Source organism: Pimephales promelas, chromosome 17 (genome assembly GCF_988280905.1).
Source record: "Pimephales promelas chromosome 17, fPimPro1.hap1.1, whole genome shotgun sequence".
Lineage (NCBI taxonomy): Eukaryota > Metazoa > Chordata > Actinopteri > Cypriniformes > Leuciscidae > Pimephales > Pimephales promelas.
Window position 1 is genome coordinate 29,895,317 of NC_142785.1, and position 22,697 is coordinate 29,918,013.

Genomic DNA, 22,697 nt, shown 5'->3' on the forward strand with positions numbered 1-22,697 from the left:
ATGTCATCCAAGATGTCCATGTCATTCTTTCTTCAGTCGAAAATAAATTAAGGTTTTTAATGAAAACATTCCAGGATTTTTCTCCATATAAATGGACTTCAATGGGGTCCAAATGAAAGTTTCAGAGCAACTTCAAAGGGCTTTAAACGACACCAGACGATTAATAAGGGTCGAAAAAAGACTCGAAAAAGGTTCGTTCATTTTGATGAACGAGTTCGAAAAGGAGAGTCACGAGCATCACAGAACAGAGCAAGGTGAGCATTTGTGCTTATAAAACTTAAACTTTTTATTTATTTTTTAAATAACCGATCATTTTGCTATAGATAACACCCTTATTCATCGTCTGGTGTCGTTTAAAGTCCTCTAAAGCTGAACTGAAACTAGCTTGGACCTTGAACCGTTTGGACCCCATTGAAGTCCATTGTATGGAGAAAAATCCTGGAATGTTTTCATCAAAAAGAAAGAAAGATGTGGACATCTTGGATGACATGGGGGTGAGTAAATTATAAGCATTTTTTTTTAAGTGAACTACTCCTTATTACCTACCAAATATCCTTAACAACTACCTAACTAAAAATAAATAAGCAGTACGTAGGAGTATGTTGAGGCAAAAGTCGTAGTTACTTGTAGGCAACAGAATGTGTTTAAGGGACCATCAAAATATATTGAAACCATATAGCTTGAACTGCAGTAACATTCATTGTTAATAACTTTGGTTTGGATTTGTGCACCCCTCTAAACTGAATTAAGTGTCCCACTCCAATTACTGAATTTAAATTGAAGTGGCAATTGTAAGAAAGTTATTTTCCTATAATTAAAATATAATAATTGAAAGAAAATCATATAATTGCTTTAAGTGTGATTTTAATAATATATTTAGTTTTGCTGATGATATTAATCAATGTTTCAAGGGATCAGAAACTTGTATTCATATAAAAAATGCATTATGTTTCAGTAAAATCAGTCTGTGGACCACTTGACACAGTCTTCATAATCACAAAATCAATATAAAGCAGGCTTGCTTTATTAAAAAACACATTTATAATTTGTTGCAAAACTTTTCTAGGACTAAAAGTTCTCTGTGACTGGATGTTTAGATTTTTGCAATGTTTGTATTATTTTTGGGCTAATTGGTTTTTAATAGTTTGTGGAAGTTTTAAAATAATAATCACACGTCATAATCATCACTATTTCAAGTATTTATTATTTAATGAGTAGCCTGATGTTCCATTAAATTTCATCCCTTCTGTATAGTGATAGTGAAGTGTAACTCCATGATATTCCACATGATCGCCATATGCATCGACAGCTTCTGCATATGTAGTGAATGCATGAATAAACCAACTCCCTCCTAATAAATGGAAATAGCACATGAATTCAGAAGCAGCATGCCTGTCTACGCCACACTGGGGGTTTAACCGAGCGTGTGTCTCGCATTTCCACGCTGGTCCCGACATCAGTTCGGGTCACCTGTACGCCACTGTTATTTATATAGCAGGACAAAGGTTCAGCCGAGCTATTAACACTGTGGCGTGAGCTAGCGATGTCCGGCACGGGCCGGGGAATATTGAGCTGGCGGCACTGACTGTATTTATGGAACACCAGAGGGGAAGAAGTGGATATATATTACATATTTAGAGATGCACACAGACATAAGCACACACACATGCGCAATGAGTCACGGACGATAGACCAGGACACACTGACCCATACAATCTGTTCTCATTGATGAACCACTAATCCAGCTCATTGCAGTTCTTTTTGAAATCACAGGATAGAAATATCTCAATTGTTTGTCCAAGATGCAGAGGCCACCATTTTCAACTAAAAATGGAAAACTTTTTATGCGTTTTGCCCGTTCATTTGCAAGGCAGGGCATGTTTGGGGGCATGAAAACGCAAACTTTTCAAAGAGCAAGTTTCGAAAAGGATACCATTATCGTCTCTGTGGAAACCAGAATGTAATTGCGAATTTTCGAAAACGGTTATGTCATGCGCATGAGCAAACAAAGAATGTTCCCCGAATGGTCCCATGAGGTTATTTTTTTGGGAACCAAACAAGAACGTTATAGGAACGTTCCATGTAGGTTATTTTTAGGTTCCATTTTTATAACATAAGGAGAATGTTCCGGGAACGTTCCATTAAACCTTAAGGGAAAGTTCTAGGAATGTTCTGGGAACCGTTCCCAGAACCTAAAATTGTTTGCTAGGTACATGCCAGTCTATAGAGTGCCGAAGTTATACGACGTCACTTTGTAGGCCAAAACGCGGAAGCGAGTTAGCATTTTAGCATTTTTGAATGGGTTTTTGCTAAATCACCTGAAATAAGGTAAACGAGCGGTTTGTGTGCGAAAACGATCAGTACTTATATCGTTTTCACCTCTTGTAAACACAGCCACGTCCATTATACTCTGAGGGAGCGGGCGCTTCTGTCTGTGATTACAAGAGGTAAAACGATATAAATATTGTTCGTTTTCTCACACAAACCGCAACTGCAATAGTCCAGCCGGGAGGAAACAAATGAATGGACAAGTTTTTCGGCATCAGGGAAAGTGAACATTGGGCGAAGTTTTGCAATGTTCCTGAGATGAAAGAACGAGGTTTTACAAAGAGGTTTAATGTGGGCCTCAAAGGTTAAGTGAGGGTCCATTCTAATACCAAGGTTTGTGACTGAGGGTGAGTGGATATCATGATGGTGGATGACCGGGTCTGTTGCGGAGTGTAGAAAATTCATAGAAATTAGAATAACCCGCTAACATGTTTATTTCATTCTCGCATTCATTTTTGGCTGTTCAGATGAAATACTTTTCTTTCTCTGTGAATTCCTCACTTTCAAGTCAAGTCACCTTGATTCATAAAGCGCTTTTTACAATAAAGATTGTATCAAAGGAGCTTCACAAGTGAAAATAATACAACAAAGTTTGTCTCTAGAAGAAAATTGTGTTAATGTCCACCTCAAGTAAGGCATATTAATAATAGTGTTGAATATTTCACCATGACATCTTGCTTGAAACTTTCCCCAAATACCCCTTTCTTCCATCATTATCTCTGACTCACATTCCTCATTAACTCTGGTCTCTGTCTTTATCTTTACTGCCTCTGCTCTCACTTCTCTTCATATCACCACCACACGTCCACACCTCTTCCCTGCAGTAACGTCACATTCCTGCAGATCATTTCTGTGTTCTTTTTGCTTTTCCTTCCATCCCTTTAAATTTTTCCTCAGTCTCAGCCTGTGTTCATATGAGAGGGCTGTGTAATGTTCCAGGCTGGATTGTTTTGCAGGAGAGAGAGTGTTTCTGTTTACCTCCGGGTTTGGGACAGGCAAAGACAAGCAGTCGACTGACGCAACCCTTCAAAACGCCAGACTGTGGCACATGATTATTTTAGTCGCACTGAGAGCCCAATTACACTTCAGGATGAATCTGCACTTCAAAGACAGCGATGTGAATCCCAAGATCCTAGTTCCTGAACAATTCCACTATTCTTTTATTTAGGAAGAGGATGACAAATGTGCAAGTCTGAGAATAAGTTCTTTTTGCAAGTCAGTAGCCTTGTGAGGATACCTTGTCATACATTTTTATACATTAACCCGATCACACTAAATGAGTCTCTAGCACGCAGTTGTCATGCAATTTATACACGAAAATTAGTTTTTATGTTTTTTACGTAGTTTTAGGCCACGTTTACACAAAGCCGGGTATTTAGCAAAACGAATATTTTCCCCCTCTCTGTTTTCAAAAATAACATCGTTCACACACCCGCATAAATACGCCGCCGAGCACCATCAAAAATATGCCAAACCTGTTGGCGGCAGTGTAGGGGTTAAGGATAAAGGACATGTAAATGTCATATAAATATGTCCTTAAATACAAGGACATATAAATGTCTTTACTGTCATTTTTGATCAAGTTAATGCAATTTAAAAGCAATTGGAGGTGTGGTTCAGTTGTTCATTTTGGACCTGGCATTTGAGTTGAAAATAAATTAGACCAACATAAACCACAGGATAAACTTGAAAATATAAACTTTCTATTTACCAACAACCAGTAAATTGGCAGCATATTACGAACCATGTTACAATGTTGACAGTCAAACATGTTCAGGTTATGTTTGTCTGTTTACTCTTAAACAAAACAGAACAAATGTAGCTAATCCAGCAGTGCCATCATTTTATTTGCTCTCCGGTGAATATGCAGTGATTAAAAGCCAGCACAGAGTGTCATTGAAAGCAATCCTTCTCCACTGCAATTGACAACAGCGCAGCCCGGCATCTGTTGCAAATAAGAGAGATGCCCAACAGTTCATTATCACCTGAGCCTCTAGCTTCACACTGTCCAAATGAAGCTCAAAATAACGCCCACAGTAGGCAGTTTGCCAACCCAGAGAGCAAACAAGCGCCACTGGACCTGTCAAGGGCTGACGTGATTGCGCTCAATTCGTTCTCTTCAGACAGACTGAACGAGTAGGAGATCATTTTCACAACATGTGGAAAAGAAATCAAGCTTCGGTAAATTATAATTATGACATACCAAGTCGAAATTACGACTTTTTATGTTATAATTATGACATAGAATTTCATAATGTTGACCTTTAATGTCATAATTATGGCTTCTTAAGTCAATTTCAATTTGTCACAGTTGTGACATTTTTCATTGCATTTAGGCCTATGACTTAAATCATTCAATTTCGATTTTTATTATACTTTTTCCTTTAATAAATTACTTTTTTCATAATTATGACTTAGTATGTCATAAATTAGACTTTCAAATTATGACTTAACATGTTACCAAATTTACCACATTTGTTTCTTCTGTAGTGGAAATGAGATAAGTTTGCAAGGAAAACGTGTGCTCTCAACCTGCCTTCTTTTATGCTGCAGGTCTGCTGCAGCTTATCGCTACAAAAACAGTAACACATTTTGTTTCCAATGTGCTCAAAAGTGACCGATGATTTATTTCGATCTCAAATGGCTGAAATTGGCATCATCAGCTACAGAAAATGTTTTTCCCACACACCATTTCAGCAATCAACTCGTTTATTTTATATTTTGTGTCGACTGATTCATTGAGTTGATTCTTTTCGACGAATCATTCGAGTCAACTCGCGGTTCATTCTGAATTCAGCTCTCACACACACACCACACTTAATAACTTTTCAAACACGAGAGACACAGAGAACATCATAGTGCTTGATAACGTGGATATTTACTAACAATCCAGACTGAAACCAAACCCCGAAATGAATAATCGCTTGCCAGGAATGGAGGACATGGTGAAGTGGTACTCCTGCATGCGCGTGCCGCGTTTGATCTGCTCTCTACTGAAGGTAAACACCTGAAGTTGGCCTACTAAAAAAGTAACATGGTTTTGTGGACAAGTACTTTAGTCGTTTAAGTGCCTCAATAACGTACAAATACGATGGCACATGCAAATCATATTTATTCTTTACCATGATTTCACAGTCAATAGAGGTGAATGTGTAATATGATGATGAAAACGGTTAGTGAACTAAACAGAACAATTTCAGTGTAACAGTAAGATCGTAGGAAACATTACTGTACTGAACGTGTCTGGAAATGTGTATTATAAACAATATGATAGTAGTGGGATGAGTGACGTTAGACAGTTCTACATACAATAAAAGTTAGTTTAAAGCACCGACATTTTGTTATCCTGAAACAGTCTTTTGTATAAATTTCATGTCTCATATATGTTGTAGTTTACCTGCTATTTCATTACAGTTTACCATTATTTCAGCATATCTGAAAACTTGTAATTTATCACAATAAAAATAGCGGAGGTCTCTCCATGATTCAAATGCTCTGCCGATGTGGATCCGTGTATTGGTTGCTACTATAGCCTATATTTGAGATTAGAGTAGCCTATAAAGGAGGAATATATATAAATAGAGAAAGACTTGCATTTTTTTTTTTTTTTTCTGCCCAGCCATATTTATTTGAACCCGAATAGGTGTATTCGGGTTCAAATAAATATGGCTGGGCAAAAAAATCGGGCCACATCAGCAGCGTCTTACGTCATCAGCGTTACTGAAGCGAACTGACAACAGAACCGGAAGACAATACAATGCTGAATAAAGTCGTAGTTTTTGTTATTTCTGGACCAAAATGTATTTTCAGTGCTTCAAAACATTCTAACTAACCCACTGATGTCACATGGACTACTTTGATGTTGTCTTTATTTCCTTTCTGGACGAGGACAATACCGTATAATGGAGGGACAGAAAACTCTCGGACTAAATCTAAAATATAAACTGTGTTCTGAAGATGAACGGGGGTCTTACGGGCTTGGGAGGACATGAGGGTGTGAGTCATTAATGGCATAATTTTCATTTTTTGCTTGAACCAACCCTTTAATGAATCCTCTTATTTACATGCACATGGCAGGTTTTAAGGGTCCATCGGTGCAAATTGCTTTATCTAAAGTGAAAGTGACCCCAGCGGGCGGGCAGCTTTTGTAAATAAGCCATTATCCTTCCAAAAACGTAATTACATCGCTAATGCCTTGTTGTGGACGAGGCCTTGACCATGGTGTAGAGCAGTGGTTTAATTGATAAAGTTATCACGGTCTAGCATCCACGCAGAAACGATGCAGTGGGAAATCCAGTAAGGCTGAGAGTAACAACCTTGAATGCAAGAGTGAGTAGAGAATCACTTTAATTAATGCTGATTGTAATAATTAACAAGTAAAAGGTTGTTTATCTTAACCCAGAGAATCAAGAAAGGACGTGTCAAACACTGACCGAGTGTGATAAGTTTTTGAACTTGTTTAAACGTGTGCTGAATTGAGTTGGTATAGTTGTTAAATTGTGAATTTCATTGTACAATTAGAGTTTGGTTTACGGTTAGTTACTTAAATAACGTTTAACTACAAGTGTTACCATATAAAATAAATATAAATATTTACAATCACCAATGCATTAACCATGGTATTTTTTTACTTGAATTTTTTTATAGCTGCACAATCAAGATACATGTGCTATGCAATGCTTCATTCTTTATGTAATTTTGTAATTTAATTACTCGAAAAGCTTAAATGAGTGTAATCCAGTAGGAATCAAATGAAATATATCCTAGCATCTTTGATACTGTCCTTTCTTTGCCAAAAGCCTTTTGTGCCTTCTTTCAAGTATTATATTAACGTAATATTATCATCTGATCAATGGACAGCCTGGAGGGAACGTTTTTAAACACAATTTTCATGTTGCTGTGCGCTGAGCAGTTTGACCTTTTAATTCCTTTTATTAATTCATCTTAGCAAACTTCACACTAGTGTCCTTGAGATATCATCTGGGCACAATTAAATGATATTATTTTTGAATAGCCACAATGTGCGAACATTAAAGTAGTTCAATCCATGCAAATGATGTCATACTCATGTTCTGTTGTGGGGTTTTGTGTGTGTGTGTGTGTGTTTTTTTGATTTTTGTTTTGTTTTTGTTTGTTTTTTGGAACACACACCAATTTTTTTGTTTAGAAACTTTTTTCCAAACACAGTTCAAACTGACCACGGCTCCAATTCAGAGTCTTCTGAAGCCATATGATATAATATGCAAGCAGTGAAGTTTTGGCATCCGTGAAGTGCAACTGGGCGCAGTGCATCAACACATAATCGAGTGGTTGAAATAGATTTCTTAGAATTCCATTTGTCTTGTGACAAATGGAATTGGCTCAACAGTGTTAAGAATAAGAAAATGCAGAGTATGAAAATTGGATTCCATGAAAGTGGAATATAGAAAATACTTGAGAGATTCTTCACAAGATCTTCTTTTTTGTTTCCCACAGGAGAAAGAAAATCATACCGGTTTGGAACATGGACATGAGGGTGAGTGAGTGATGACAGAATTTCATTATTGTGTAAACTATTTCTTTATGAACATAATGTGACCGTAATCCAAAAATATCTAAAAGTAATCAGGTTATTTTTTTATCGGGAATGTGAACTGCAATAATTTAAATCATTTAGGAATTATTTGCTCTGAAATGCATTTTTAAACCTAAAACCGTATTCTGGACAAAGGTTTTGATTTATTTTTTAAAAATACTTCCCTTAATCTGAGCGGTACAAGACATGGCTACTTTTCCTATGTTTGCCTCCTTAACACACACATTTTTTTTTTTTTTTGACTCAATTCTACAATGTTAAGTGAGTGAAAAAAAAATCCTTAATCTTGTATTTGGGTCAAAAATGGGCACCCCTTAGAAATGAATGGGAAAAAGCCAAAATAAGACACCAGGTGACAGCAAAGTCACTTCATCTTTAGGTTTTAGCTCTAAGAGCTTATTGGAATGACATTTTAATGTAGTTAAAAAAATTAAATAATCATAAGCATAATTAAAATAGAAAATATATTTCTTTTTGAAATAAATAAATTCAAAAATATGCACACACAAAAAAAAAACATAAATAGATAGACAAAACTTTATCGAAGACAGTGATATAAAATGTATAATAAATAAAAATTAGGATCACACCTGAGTCCTCTATGCCCACATTAGTCCACAATTACAGGATTAAGGGCTATAAAGTGAATACGGTTTGAGGGCTACAGTAACTCAACAAAGTTCAACAGTACTGAAAGTGGGCAAAAAAAAAAAAAAAAAAAGATGGAAGATTGTGAATAAACGCACTGAATTGTCTGATGATTGTAAACAAAGTTAGCCTGCAGCCAACTGATCCAATGCAAAATGAGATTGTGCCATGATGTTCTTTACACGCGAGTGAATCAGAGGGATAGACCGGAGAGGAGATGAGTATCCTGGCTTTCATTTGCTGAACAAAACGTAATGTCCTTAGTGTTTGTGCCCAGCTCATGCGAACGAGAAAGGCTGGTCCCCCTGCCAAGTCTCTCCCCTAGGGTTCATTTAGAAAAACCTTTTTTGTGCCAGTTTTGAAGAGTGCTGATTTCCTCAGTCAACTAGTGTTGTGACGGAGGCATGCGGATCTGAAGTGCGTTTATTATAATTCAATCATCTTCCTTATGAAACTGCTGTTGTCTGTGTTTGGGGTTTATTTTATTTATTTTTTTTTACAACTCATAGACTTTAAATGTGTCGACACGCAATTTAATCTGATGTGGGGGGAAATTGCAGTTAAAGTCGACTCGAGACACTACTTAATTTCTTAAAGGGATTTTTTTTTTCAGTCACATATTGTGCCGAGCCTGTATGTTATTTTCTTTCTTTGAGAAGAAAAAATAAATAAATAATTCTGTTACATGCTTCAGGAAAAAAGTTGTAGATGATTTTAGAGAAATTCAATAGATCAATACTGACCATGCCTTCTCAAGCAGAATCCTATGGGAAAGAAAAACATCGATTGGATTGATTGGAAGACTTTTTCTTCTTCTGAGGAAAAAGTAATCTCATATGTCTCTTAAATTTCAGAAGATGCCGACTTAAACTGTGCTCAGATTTGAAGATATCAAACATCTCCAATCAAAAGTCAAAGAGCTTAAATGTTGTCAACAGTAGTCTGTTACCTACACTAACAGTATCTGAGCAATTATATGTGATCCATAATATATATATATATATATATATATATATATATATATATATATATATATATATATATATTATGTGATTTTTTTTCTTCTTTTAATATTGATATTTAGGTTTAATTTATTTAAGTTTTTATTTATTTCTAGTGACTTTTTCTACTTCAACTTCAAGGGCAACATTTCCTTAAGTTTAAGTTTTTTAAATAATATTTATATTTTATTTTATTTCAGCTTTTTCAATTAACATTTTTTTTTTAGTTTTAGTTACCGATAATAATCCTGGTCATGCCCTCTTTTCTTTCTACATAATGTGACATTTTACTCAATAATGTCTCATAAGGGAAGTTGCAGAAAATGGGCCAAGCTCACATTTATATTGTTCATAGTTCTGATCCCTGGCAGTCAAATTTACATAATTTCTCTGTTTGCTCTTCAAATTAAAAAGCTGTACTGTGATTTAAGGCTGAATTGAGATCTGCATTAAGGTTGTGTAAAGTAAATTAACCCTCATGAAGTTGATCTGACATTATTTAATAGAGCTTTCGGAGGTGAATCACCCTGCAGTAACATCATTTCAGGGGTTCAATGTGACAATAATGGCTCTGTCTCTGGTTTAGACCCAGACTCTTGGTTCACGTTTCGAATTCAATTTCAGCTGTTAATAAGCATTTTGAATTTGATGCTGAAAATAGTAATTTATTGCATTTGTTATGCTAATTATTTCTCAATGTCCTGAAAGCAAGCCTTTGCTTTTAATTGCATGCAAATAATTTAATTCGCAATGCAGTCAGAGTCGTTCTACTGTATGGCCACAATAAACATAAAATGTACAAAAATAAAACAACAAAAAAAACGCCTGTATTATATTTTTAGTCCGTATTATGTAATCTATATACTCTTCTGCAGGAGTCTCTAGTGTGTCATTCTATATAATGAAGTATATAGAGTTGATTGATGATATCTTCCAAATGTATAACACACCTAAAGCATGCCTCGAGGGTAATATGCCATGTGGAAATTAGCTTTTCAGCTGAAAAAGTCCATTTAAGACTATTGCGGTCTCTTGCTGCATTTGCATTATTGCACAAACTCAGTGGTTCTCATATAAAAATATAACAAAAACTGCATAATCACCGTGTAATTTTATAACTCCCACCATGCCGACTGCTGTTTTTAAGTATCGTATCGTATCAATGGCGAAGTGTAACATATATTACTGTGGAACATGCAGCTTTAGAACCATCAAAGCAGTAATTACACACTTCTTGGCTGACAGATATGTTTGAGGAAAACCTCAATGGAATGATTACATTTTCATATTGTTAGTATCTGATGCTAAGACACACATAATATCCATCCGTCCATCCGTCCGCAAGAGCGCATGCAATATTGTAAATGTGCATAAATAATGGTATAAAAATTCTGATCTATTTCATTAGGTTATTTTTTCCCAATTATACAAAAATGTGAACTTCGGTAGCTTCTTGTACTTTCTCTCAGAAAAAAACCCAAAACAAAACAAAAACAAATCCCTCAGAAAAGCATTATTATTATTTTTTTGCAGCACGAATAAACTTTGTGTGAAATGTGTATTTTCCAATCACTTTGGAAATGATCATTTATTTTACAGCATTAGGGTGCACTTACATAACATGTCTGAACACTGAGCAAAGCACTGCGCAGAACGCCGTAACTAGACCATGAACTAACCTGAAGGTTATTGCCATGCTAAACAAAGTTTTCACAGTGTAAAAGAAACATCTGCTCACACAAATATAAAGATACTTCTACCTAACTAGACATCATCACAGAAATATGTCTTCGCCTTTCTACATTTTTTGCAGAATAAACAGTATGCTAATTTACTCTACGCATGTAATACCCAAATGACCGACAACATTTCCAAATTGTGCGGTTTACAATAGAGCATGCTGTGCAGAATTCTGTATCCCACAATGCAATGCACTTGACTTAACCTTCCATCTGCTTCCATCACATTCCCAGTGTGATAAATGAAGCAGCTGTGAGTTTAACAACCTTTGGCAGTCCAAGATGTAAAACGTTTCTTTCTAAAGTTTTCTCCGATGGAAACGTGACAAACATACTGAGGTCATGAGACCACATGCTAACAGTTAGTAGAGCACACTAACATAGTTTTTCACTAACAATATTTATTCTTGATTGGACTGCATGGTAAAATGCTTTTCCAAATTCAGCTTCAGTCTTTATTACTGCAAGATGCATACTTTTCACATGAAATTTCCTGTAGCTGAACCTGATGAACAGGAGCAGAATCTCTGGAGGCCTAGTTGTGGGAACACACTATAAAATGGCCAATTAAAATCTCATTTCAGGTGTGAGAATGACTGTCACCTTCACCTCATACCCCTCCATTATTCATTCACCCATCTCTCCATCTATGCCATCTAATTGCTGTCATTATGCCTTTCATACTTGTCTAAAATATATCATTTAATTCCTGGTTGTCACTTCTGCAGGTGGTTTGTACTTTGAGCCACTTTTATAATTAAAATATGATTTTTATATATTTTAACTAAAATTTTTTTTTTTTTTAAGTGGGCAGTACACCCTGTCAGGCATCCGAAGACACCTAAAATAACGCTTGAATTCAGTTGGTGACACAACAAGTGTATTGATACCTGACAGCTCTTGACATTGACGGTAGAAACAACTGTCTTTGTATTCTACAAAGCCACCCTGAACCACATAACTGACAGAACGGCACCATGGGTAGAACTGAATACAGATTGAATACAGTGTGAACAAATCTTTTAAGTTAACAAATCGGTGTTATTCTTTGCCATGTACTTGCTTAAAAATCACTCCTTTTTAAACTTGCAATGCAAATGAAACTTCTGCAGTATAATAGAGTGAACCGGACTATCGAAAAAGTCACAATTAGACCAATAACATTAATTTAGAAAGTGGATTAGATTTTATTTCATGCTGACTTGCACTATTGAACAGTAATCTATTTGACCATTTATTTAAGCACTTTCTACTCAATCGTGTGGAGCCTACATGACACGGACTAAAATATACAGTATATATCGTTGCCTGGAATTAAGAATTAATTCCCATTTTATTCATTTATTCCCTTGTTTTCAAATCGTGGCCTTGTACGTATTAATTCACCCTCATTTTGACTAAAACCAGGGAACAAATAATTACAATGTGGCCACAATTTAACTAAAACGAGGTAACAAAAGAATAAATCGTCGCCACAATTGAGTAAAATGAGGAAATGAATGAACAAAATAAAGAAATTAATTCTTTTTTTTGCCATAAATTGTGGCCATATTATGTCAAGGTCAAAGTTTATTTCTATAGCACTTTTTAACAACACAAATGTTGATCAAAGTGCTTCACAGATCCATCAAAAGTGCAGGGCTTCGTACAATTGGCTATCTTTTTATTTTATTGTATTGAAGCAGTGGGTCTATATAGTTACACTACACTGTCGATACTTTTTTTTTTGTAATTGCAAAGAAAATGATCCCTACTGTATAATTCGACCTTGCACTCGCCCGTATTCATAAAGAATCTTAATGCAAAAAGTCGCTCCTAGTGACCAAATTCTAAGGAAATTCGTAGAAATGTGGGCGTTTTCTCTTAAAATTAAAGAAAAGAAATCAAAGTAAAGAAAAAAGTAATTCAGAAAGTATATTAACCCTTAAAAGAGGTCTTTAAGGTCAAAATTGTTAAGAGTAAGGACAAGGACTTTTAAGAGTTTCTTTAGCAGAGGAGAAAATGGCAGAAAGACGAAGAGGGAAAAGAAATGTGTTGCAGTTGAGTTAATAAGACGCTATAGATTGACACCCGGCCCGAATTTTCCTTTAACCTGTTAACTGTCACCCCCCCTTTTTTGAATAGACATGAAAATGCACATTTCGAACTTAAATGGTTGTAATTCAAGAATGCTTTGGAATATAGACATATGATTGGTCTTGTTTTAAAGAAGACATTTGGCAGATTTTTGTAGAAGTGAAAAAAATTAAGAAAGTGAAACAGAAAAAAAGTTATAGAAGTTTAAGTTTATGGAAATGTACAATGTAAAAATATTAATTATTCATATTTTACATAAAATATATATTTTCAAAACCTGGGCTACTCTAAAATGGCAGAAAGATCAAAGCCAAAAATCTGAACAAGTTGTGTTTCAAATTTTAGGTTGATGTCTCAAAAAATGAGCTTTCAGTGAGATTTTGTTTGAGCGCAGTACCAAACTTTTTCACTAGGGCACAACCAGACTCCATTACTGCCCATATAAGGGCGCCTGCATTTCCATTCGTGTTTTGAGTGATATGAACCATTATTTTCACAATTTTCATACAATTTCTGAAGTAGAGATCCTATTCAGAACTAGCATGGAAAGTTTGGCAGATTTTGATATGAATTGAACCTCTAAGAAACACATACAAAGAACACGCATGTAAGTCATAGCTAGCTGCCACGTCACAAATGGTGAATTTATTATTTTTTTCTTGATATTTCAAACTTTTCAGACCTTTTTTTTCCAAAATAATTGAATGGATTCTATCTTTTGAACTTTTGGCATGAAAACAAACTGAGGTATCTACCATTTTTTCATGATTTTTCATGTTTATTGCTATTTTAAAATAAAGGTCTGAACACGCCTTATGAGTATGAAAATATTCTTGTTTTATATTGATAAATTATAGCTCCTCTGTAATATATTTTGAAAATCAGTCACCAAATATGGAAACTAGAGATTGTAAGCTTTCAAATGATATATAGTTTGTCAATATTATTTAAGGTATTTACTAAGATATTATTGTTTTAAAAATATAGTGGCAAACGTCCCACCTGTGGGACAGTGACAGTTAAGTGGTTTTAATAATGTCCTTGTGTTCATCCATTAACTGGGCTAAACACTGTTCCTCTGTCCAGTCGGGCTTTCTCATCCTTCTTGGTTTTGATTCCTTGTTTGTTACATTAAAACCAACATTCAAACCACCACTTAAATTAGCATACCAGCAATCCGTATAATTGTGCAATCAGTGTAATTGGAAAGAGTGGAAAAATTTTTATCATTCTATGACAATCGAATACCTTATAGGAAATTAACAGCATGGTAAATGAAAAAAAAAAAGATTTATATAAACATAAATAATGTGTGTGTGTGAGAGAGAGTAAGAGAGAATGGTCAAATAGGAAAAATTATGCATTGAAATTCGGCTTAAAATCACTCTTTTTTTTCCCTTCTTGGATAACCAACCAATCACAGTCTTCAAAAGATTGTGTCATACATAGCAATGGGGTCAACCCCGCCTCCTCACTATATGATAAAAGTTTTTGTCTTTTCCTTACTCAGAGTTGCTCTCAGATCGGTCCCGAATCGCTCTTAAGCTAAATTAAAAGAGATCGGTTTCTGTTATTAGACTGATAATAGTCTATCAACAGTTCCACTTGTGAATTCCTGCTGGCGTACTTGGCAAACGTGTGTTTTGTGACTGATTTTCGAGTGAGAGAAAACACTCACACAAATCTGATTACCTCCCCAAAAAATCTCCTTGCTCCAGGCAAAACACACAATCCTGCTTTTGTGCTGCTCACCCAAATCAATAACAACGTCTAAACAGATCTCTTTAAAACTATAACATTACATGATGCACCGCACTTTGATATCTCTCTTTACAATGCATATTGAGGAAAAGAAATGCTAGAGAGAATCCATAGCAGACGTGTTTAATGAGAGCCAGAGATTACGGACTAATGCCTGGGGTATTGGCTGCTTGACTCATAGTGGTTGCTTTTGCTTCTCAAGTGAGAATGATTATCTCAGGCTTCAGGAAGATGCCGATCAATGGCACGTGTTGTGGTTTGGAACAGCCGCAGGTTTTTTTTTTTAGTATTTGTTCGAGTCCTAAATGGATCTCTAATTATAATGATTTGCATGCCGCACCGCTGCAGTTTTATTGAGCATTATTAGCAAGCCAAGGTGTTTTTGTTGCTCCCGTGATATAAGTGATGACAACATAAAATGCCATTGAAGTTTGAGCTCCAGCATATCATCGCCTACAATGCTTTGAAGTATAATACCAATAAAACGGTAGTGAAATAATTGCTTTGAATATTACTGTGAAGGATCTGTATTTATAGGCTCAATAATGACTGAGCTATATGTTTAATAATGCTGTAAGCCTTTCTGGATAATTCCCACCACGGGCTGACCGTCGAACGATCTTCAGCCTTTAAACCAGCTCAGATAAATCAACTTGTGTGGATCTTTTATATGTGCCAATTCCCGCAAGATTAATTTGTCCTTCACAATAATCGGTGACACAGTTGTGGTGTGAAAAGATGTAACGTATTCCAGGAAAAGAGTTCAACAGCTATTCTCGTGAATGAAAACACGGCGACAAGCGAGTCCGCTACGTTTCCCTGAGGTCAAGAGTGCATTGTTTCCCTTAAAGGAATTCACTCTTTTAAAGATAGCTAGAGAACAATGCATGAGAAGGGATTAAAAGCAAAATGTGTGATCTCATTCTAGCTCAGAGCGAGATGAAAAGCATTGCACCTTGATGAAAAGATAATATATATATACACTCATTCAACCTTTGATTCTTAAATTAGATTTAGCAGTTCTTATATTCTAAAGCTCTCACACCTTCATATCTGTATTAACATGAGTTTCAGGCAAGTATTATCAAGTATTACGCACTTAACACTAGAAGTGCCAGAATTCCAAAACTACTAGAACGGCCACAAGCGGTCATTTTGACCGTTAGATTCAAAACAGTGTTTATTTCGTTGATGAATAATTTTCGTAATTATTTTCGTCAACCACATTTTTTCAAAGACGAAAACGAGACGGTAACTAAATAAAAACTTGGTTTGAATGACAAAAACTATGACGAAAATGTTAGATAGTGACGATTTGCGAAGTGGTCAATAGGCTAATAATAATAATAGTGCAGAACTAGTGAACAGCCCATGCAGCAAAACAAACAGCGCAGGACAGGGCAGCAGAGCTCACCAGGATCATCCGACATGAACGGATCTGTATCCGCCGTGTCTGATGATAGCAGCCGTCTCTTTTTCCTTGATGTGGACTCTGACTCTGAATCACTCTCTGATGAGGAGGAAATGCACGGGAATAAATGTATAAATTATTATATAGCAAACACCGCTACAGAGGTGACCGGACGGACCTTTCTGTTGACAGTTGAGAGAGAACACGATCAACCGCGGGATATTTAACGGAAAAATACCGCAAAATTCAGTGCGGTCAATATGACCGTCTATGGCCGAAATAGGTAAATGTGTTCATTTTTTTTGTTTTGCCTTACGTTTACGTAACTTAATTTATATGAAAAGCATTTTAAATGAAAATACAGACAATTTTAGGAAAAGTCAGGTACCAGCAGGATTTTATTTTATTTTTTTCAACAAAGTTATTGTAGATATAAAATTCAAAACGGTCAAAATGACCGTTGTGGCCGTTCAAGTGTTAACTCAAAAGTAATCAGCTAAAACCTTTACTAAGTCAGAAGAGCATGTGACCACGGTGTACCTACACTAATGGGGATGCTTTTGTCTTTTTTTTTTTCAACAAGGGGCAAATCACACACCAGAACTTTGTCTGTGCACTATTACTTACTAGTTCGTTAATCAGAGTTTTTTTTGTTAGTTAATAATAGTTACTAGATTGTTAATATTGTGTTACTCATTAGTTCTTGTGTAGTTATTCATTAACGAAGGAACCGTATTCTAAAGTGTTACCTACTTTTTTAAGTAACATGCCCAACCAGCGTAGTCTCATCCCAAGACGTCATATAACTGACGTCTTGGGACGTCTTGTCAACATCCGCCTTTTTAGGGTACCCTTAAACGTCGGTTAGATGACGTTATCGGATCCTAACCCTACCCCAGACCTAAACCTACCCCTAAACCTAAAAGGTAAAGCGTCAGTTGTATGACGGCCCGGGATCGTCGTGTAACCGACGTTTAAGGGTACCCTAAAAAGGCGGATGTTGACGTATGGTCAAAAGACGTCCCAAGACGTCAGTTAAATGACTTCTTTTTGATGAGACTGTGTTAGCCCAACACTGGTAGTGACACTTCCTGCTAATGATGGTCTTCATGTGCAGGTGCCCATGTCCTGCAGAACTTGTGTTTTGGGTATTTTGGCTGCCCATGGCATTTTCAGCATTCTTCGATTCAGCCACTTTCGAATGCTGCTACAGTAGCTTTTTCCATGAGTAGACCTCCTTGAATTTATTAAAAGTGACACGTTTTATTATGCAAAACTGTCCAATGTGTTTAGTGCCTGAGTAAGGAAGAGGATGTCAAAGAAAATGTGCCATTATTTGTACTCTGCCAGAAGAAATATGGAGAGAAAAAAAAAAATTGGCAGCCTGAACTTTAAATGCATCATTACAAATCTGTTTTAAACAAGGTCAGAGTCAAACCACTGAAGCAAATGGTAATGTCTTAATGCTTTTAGAGGTAGTGGTATTTTCGTGAAATCTCCGGAGATGCTGTAAACTACATTATTGTCAGGCACCAGAGCACAAACACAAACACAGACTTTAACGTTCCGGAAACGCACCTCATTTGGGAGTGTTTTATTTCTTGGATAGTAATCATCAAGAGAAACATATCGGTAAATATAGAAATAAACCATGCATGCTGGCAATTTACTCAAAAAATACTCCAGACAAAAGCAATTTTCCCATGGCACCCACGGAGGACGGCTGGTTTTGGCTGAAAGTGCATGGCAAACAAAGAAGCAAAGTCTTGTTTTCTCATTTGTGGACGGACCCATGGCTTGCTGGCCACTTGAGGATGCATTATGAATGGATTTGGTGGCCTGCAGATACTAGATATACAGGTTCAATATGCAGTCCGCGGATATTGCTCGCACAGGTGGCGTCCGCTCAGCGGCTCAGGTGCTTTCCCCAATATACATGATCTATGTTGTTTCATTTGATGTCGCGGCAGAGAAAAAAGGTCATGTGTAATTTTTGTGCGGCGGCTTTTGTTCTTTTCAACAGGGATATGCGTTAGGTAATAATGTTCATAATATAGCCGAGGGTCAGAGTCTGAATGGAAACAGATAATATGTTACACCAGATTTAGAACTTTTTTATTATTATTATTTATTGTCGTGCAGTGTTGAATAATAATAACCGGTGCTGTATTTTTATGGGGTGGTTTTACCATGCTGGGATATACAGAGAATAGCTGCTCTTAAACCTTCAGATATTGTTTCAAAGATATTGTGCTGTGGTTCAAAGATTTAGGGCTTCGTGCTGTGTAAAACAAAACTGAACAATACAAAGAAGTCCAAATGAATGAATTTCAACCGTCTGACTATGCCTGTCCCAGGGGGATTTGGGAGTAGTGTTTTATCAGAGAGCCCAAAAAAAAAAAACAAAAAAAAAAGGCATTGTCTCTCTTATTTCTCTTGAGCACATTGATATATTTTCTATTTTGATATATTTAAAAATGTAAATTATTCCTGGAATTCAAAGCTTGATTTTTAGCATCATTAGATCCTTCAGAAATCATTCTAATGTGAAGAAACATTTATTATTATTACAACGCTATCTTACAACCAATTTGTTCGAATTCGTACGAGTGATTAAAAAGTGGCTAATTCGTACTAATTCATACGACCTCACTCATACAAATTCATACGATTTGTCTAAACCCACGCGATGTGTAGGTTTTGGGGCGGGGTCAGGGGTAGGCCATTCGTACGAATTCATACGAATTGGCCAATTCGTAAAATATGTACGATATAGCAAAAATCTGTAGGTTTTGGGGGCGGGGTCAGGGGTAGGTCATTCATACGAATTGATACGAATTGGCCGATATAGCAAAAATCTTACTAATTTGTATGAGTGAGGTCGTACGAATTGTTAAGAATTAGCCACCTCGTAAAATTTGTACAAATTTCCGTGAGATCGGGTTGATTATTATCAATGTTGAAAGGAGTTTGTGCTGCTTAATATTTTTGTGTAGCCTAAACTTTTTTTTTTGTGATGATCCGTCAATATAAATTGATATAAATTTAAAAAGAAAAGTGTTTATTTTAAAAAGAAAAAAAAGAAATGTACTCTCACTTTTGATGAATTTAATGAATCCTTGTTGAATAAAAATATCAATTTCTTTCAAAAATAAATTTGGACCCCAAACAACAAATTCGGAAAAAAGGTTTACACTTTTAAAAAAAAATTGTTTTGTAAAATGTTGATAATAATAGATGTTCCTTGAGCAGCAAATCAGCATATTAGAATCATCTCTGAAGGATAATGTGACAATTCAGCTTCGATTACATGAATAAATTACATTTTAAAATGTATTCAAATAGAAAACAGTTCATGTTATTGACCACATAATGCTATGTTTTATAATCTTTCTACAACTTGGAAATGTCAAAATAAAAACGGGTAAAAAATAAAAGTGCCATTTTTTTTAAGGAAAAAATGAATAGCATGGCAATATCGAGGCCTACACTGTGACCCAATTGGGGTACCCATGAAAAGAATCTTAAAATCTCTTTGTCATCCGTGATGTCTATGGCTTTCATCTGTTTCTGAGCTCAGATGTTCAGGCTGGTTATGAGACCTGTATTCAACCTCTATTTTTGAGAGCAGCGTTCTTCAGGAGATAACAGCCGGGCTGTGTTGACAGCTCTCTGAAGTCACCTTTAGTGTAAAATCGCCTACTGAATTTTATTTTATTTCTTTATCTCAAACCATCCTCTAAAACTGAGCTACCAGCTATCAGCAGTCCCCAGAAATGGCCAGAGAACGAAAAGCAACAATGAGAGAGAGAGAATGAGAACGAGAGATAAAACGGAGAGAATGAACTCTGAGGGCGAGCAGGAGAAATGGAGAGAGAGCCGAGGATGGAGGAATGCAAGCTTTCTTTCACACCGATTTGCTTCTGAATGCCATTTAGGAGCAGAGCTTGCTAGTTTTGGCTGGGATGTAGCTTATGTAAGACCTGGTTACTCAACATCCTTGCTGGCTCAACAGTTTTCATTTTTAGTTATCAGTTTAATTCAATATTTAATTTTCATAACCACCAATAATTTTACAAAAATGCCATATCATTTTAGTTTTCAAAAATGTAATTGAGATCAGTTTACATTTTCAAACATTCAGTTAAGAGCGGGATTTCAGTCTGACGCCCCCTGTTGGCCTGTTTGTGTACCTCAAATGTGAAAAAAAATATCTATATATATATATATATATATATATATATATATATATATATATAATGTCACTCTGTGTGCACTAGGCAAGACAGACTTTTTTCAACTTTGAGAGCTTCTATTCGCTATTAAACAGCATGAAGTGCTTGTAGCTTGACCTCTCCACCTCACCATTATCTTTCTCTCTATAAAGGCACTTTAACCATTAAAAATGTGAAAACTACTCTTTTTCTCTGCTGTTTTGTACTTGCACTTGTATCCATCTAGCCTATATATAATAATTAACAGTATTTCTGCAGGTACGATTCGAGACACAAGCTTTTTGTGATTTGTGGTTATTTTTTTTTTTAGGATTATCAGGGCTGTCTTAGCCAGGTAACCCTGTGTCCTCCTCACTGGTCCATGCTGCACCCTGGTTAAGATTCACCATTTAATTGTGTGGCAAAAATATCCATATTTTACTGTTCAGCTGTTGTTACACAGACACGTATTATACATTTGCACATTGTGCATAATAAAAAAGTTTAATCAAAAGGTTAATTATCTGTCAAGAATAAAAGTGAAAATACCGCTGGATGACACAATCACATCTGAACCTGTCATATATATATATATATATATATATATATATATATATATATATATATATATATATAGATAGATATGGCAGGTTATCATATATATAAGATATATGGCATGTCACTGTATGATGCCACTCCCGGTTAGGACAAGAATGAGTTTGCATGCTGGTCCAGACTAGTTTTTTATGCTCACTTAATCAGTGAGTCAGTAAGACTTCATAAAAAAATTAAATTAAATAAATTATTCAGCAAGAATGCATTCAATTGATTGAAAATGACAGTAAAAAAAATTTTAAGAGTTCTTATGCTGTTATTGTCTAATTGGCTGTTCTCTGGCTAATATAAAGGCACTTACAGTAGTCAAGGCGACTACTACTTGATAAAAAAAACATGTATATCTCTTTCAAAATCATTAAAATACAGAGAAGACTTGACTTTGGATAATTGCCTCAGCTAGATTCAATTGCCTATTTAATCTGTTTATCCAGTTTAAAGACACTCCATTATAACACCCAGGTGTTTTACAGTGGGCTTCATATGGTTTTATAGCACACAGATCTATATAAGGGGACTCACAGGCTCCACCAGGTCCAAAAATGTTTGTTTTCACTTCACTGAACTTTAAAACATTTAAGGCCATCTAGGCTTTTATATTTTCAAGATAGTCCAACAATGTTGCTATACAGAGTTTGCATCTTTCAGTTTCAAAGGTAGATAAAAGTTTTGTATCATCTGCATAACAATAAAACAAGATGCCATTCATCCTAAAAATGGACCTTAAGGTAAGGGAAATGTAAGGAGAACATGATAGGCCCGAGAATAGAGCCCTGGGGAACTCCACACAAGAGAGACGGAGAGGAGGACAAAAACATCCTTAAGGCAGACAGAAAAATACTTCTGTCAGACAGATCAGATCTAAACCACTCCAACGCAGTACTTTTATGGTTGATGTTATGGTCTACAGTGTCAAAAGCAGCTGTAAGATCTAGGAGTATGAGAACAGTATAATAACCCGAGTCAGTGGTTAGTAACAGGTCATTGAAAATTTTTAACATGGCTGTTTGCTGTGCTAAGAATGGATTTAAAACCATCTAAAAATCTAAAATCTAAAAAAGATTACAATTGTATAAATATGAATGAATGAGGCATTTATATAGTGCCAAATTGAAACGCCTTATTCGTAAATGCATCATTCAATTGTATAAATACAACTTTCTCCAATATTTTGAAAAGGGGCAAAATTTTGAGAAGCATGAAATTGCTTTCAGAAATAGTCACTGACTTCTACTTTCAAAAATCCCACCAACGCCAAACTTTTGAATGGTAATTTTGTCATTTCTCATGATTTTCTTTCAAACTAAACAAATAAACTAAATAAATAAC

At 35.7% G+C, this 22,697-nt stretch overlaps 1 protein-coding gene across 1 annotated transcript in view; it reads left to right on the top strand.

Annotated features, from left to right (window-relative positions):
• The first annotated feature begins 5,143 nt into the window (after positions 1–5,143).
• The window catches only part of LOC120474748 (serine/threonine-protein kinase H1), a 117,315-nt gene continuing 99,761 nt past the window's right edge, over positions 5,144–22,697 (top strand). Inside the window, 2 exon segments of the mRNA XM_089122349.1 lie at positions 5,144–5,327; positions 7,804–7,843. The gene's annotated coding sequence lies outside the window, so the exon portion shown is untranslated.